Raw genomic sequence first — 2,500 nt, 5'->3', positions numbered from 1 at the left:
GCCTAAGAAATGCTTTGCTCGAGACGGATTTCGATTTAGATTTCCGCCGTGTTAATTTTGCCAATTACGGCTCCTCGCGCGCACGCTCAAGCACCCCGACGTGCACACCGGCGCGCACGTGGGCATCGTATGCTAAAAAATGAAGTTTGGAGTTTGGGTTTGAAAATTTTACGGGAACTTCCTAGAAGCCTAAGAAATGCTTTGCTCGAGACGGATTTCGATTTGGAGGTCCCCCGAGTTAATTTTGCCCATTACGACTCCTCGCCCGCACGCTCGTGCACCCCGACGTGCACGTGGGCATCGTATGCTAAAAAATGAAGTTTGGAGTTTGGGTTTGAAAATTTTATGGGAGCTTCCTAGAAGACTAAGAAGTGCTTTGCTCGAGACGGATTTCGATTTGGAGGTCCCCCGGGTTAATTTTACCCATTATGACTCCTCGCCCGCACGCTCGTGCACCCCGACGTGCACGTGGGCATGGTATGCTAAAATTGAAGTTTGGAGTTTGGGTTTGAAAATTTTATGGGAGCTTCCTAGAAGCCTAAGAAATGCTTTGCTCGAGACGGATTTCGATTTGGAGGTCCCCCGAGTTAAGTTTGCCCTTTATGACTCCTCGCCCGCATGCTCGTGCACACCGGCGTGCACGTGGGCATCGTATGCTAAAAAATGAAGTTTGGAGTTTGGGTTCAGAAATCTTATGGGAGCTTCCTAGAAGCCTAAGAAATGCTTTGCTCGAGACGGATTTCGATTTAGATTTCCGCCGTGTTAATTTTGCCAATTACGGCTCCTCGCGCGCACGCTCAAGCACCCCGACGTGCACACCGGCGCGCACGTGGGCATCGTATGCTAAAAAATGAAGTTTGGAGTTTGGGTTTGAAAATTTTACGGGAACTTCCTAGAAGCCTAAGAAATGCTTTGCTCGAGACGGATTTCGATTTGGAGGTCCCCCGAGTTAATTTTGCCCATTACGACTCCTCGCCCGCACGCTCGTGCACCCCGACGTGCACGTGGGCATCGTATGCTAAAAAATGAAGTTTGGAGTTTGGGTTCGGAAATTTTATGGGAGCTTCCTAGAAGACTAAGAAGTGCTTTGCTCGAGACGGATTTCGATTTGGAGGTCCCCCGGGTTAATTTTACCCATTATGACTCCTCGCCCGCACGCTCGTGCACCCCGACGTGCACGTGGGCATGGTATGCTAAAATTGAAGTTTGGAGTTTGGGTTTGAAAATTTTATGGGAGCTTCCTAGAAGCCTAAGAAATGCTTTGCTCGAGACGGATTTCGATTTGGAGGTCCCCCGAGTTAAGTTTGCCCTTTATGACTCCTCGCCCGCATGCTCGTGCACACCGGCGTGCACGTGGGCATCGTATGCTAAAAAATGAAGTTTGGAGTTTGGGTTCAGAAATCTTATGGGAGCTTCCTAGAAGCCTAAGAAATGCTTTGCTCGAGACGGATTTCGATTTATATTTCCGCCGTGTTAATTTTGCCAATTACGGCTCCTCGCGCGCACGCTCAAGCACCCCGACGTGCACACCGGCGCGCACGTGGGCATCGTATGCTAAAAAATGAAGTTTGGAGTTTGGGTTTGAAAATTTTACGGGAACTTCCTAGAAGCCTAAGAAATGCTTTGCTCGAGACGGATTTCGATTTGGAGGTCCCCCGAGTTAATTTTGCCCATTACGACTCCTCGCCCGCACGCTCGTGCACCCCGGCGTGCACGTGGGCATCGTATGCTAAAAAATGAAGTTTGGAGTTTGGGTTCGGAAATTTTATGGGAGCTTCCTAGAAGACTAAGAAATGCTTTGCTCGAGACGGATTTTGATTTGGAGATCCCACGCGTTAGTTTTTGCCCATTATGACTCCTCGCCCGCACGCTCAAGCACCCCGGCGTGCACGTGGGCATCGTATGCTAAAAAATGAAGTTTGGAGTTTGGGTTCGGAAATTTTATGGGAGCTTCCTAGAAGCCTAAGAAGTGTTTTGCTCGAGACGGATTTCGATTTGGAGGTCCCCCGAGTTAGTTTTGCCCATTATGACTCCTCCCCCGCACGCTCAAGCACCCCCGCGTGCACGGGGGCATTGTATGCTAAAAAATGAAGTTTGGAGTTTGGGTTTGGAAATTTTATGGGAGCTTCCTAGAAGCCTAAGAAGTGCTTTGCTCGAGACGGATTTCGATTTGGAGGTCCCCCGAGTTAATTTTGCCCATTATGACTCCTCGCCCGCACGCTTAAGCACCCCCGCGTGCACGTGGGCATTGTGTGCTAAAAAATGAAGTTTGGAGTTTGGGTTTGTAAATTTGATGGGAGCTTCCTAGAAGCCTAAGAAGTGCTTTGCTCGAGACGGATTTCGATTTGAAGGTCCCCCGTGTTAATTTTGCCCATTACGGCTCCTCGCCCGCACGCTCAAGCACCCCGGCGTGCACGTGGGCATTGTATGCTAAAAAATAAAGTTTGGAGTTTGGGTTTGGAAGTTTTATGGGAGCTTCCTAGAAGCTTAAGAAGTGTTT

The sequence above is a fragment of the Cornus florida genome, unplaced genomic scaffold (genome assembly GCF_030987335.1).
Source record: "Cornus florida cultivar Cherokee Brave unplaced genomic scaffold, ASM3098733v1 CherokeeBrave_3.0.0_Hap2_scaffold_2, whole genome shotgun sequence".
In the NCBI taxonomy this organism is placed as follows: domain Eukaryota; kingdom Viridiplantae; phylum Streptophyta; class Magnoliopsida; order Cornales; family Cornaceae; genus Cornus; species Cornus florida.
Note: the sequence above shows the minus strand (reverse complement) of the source record.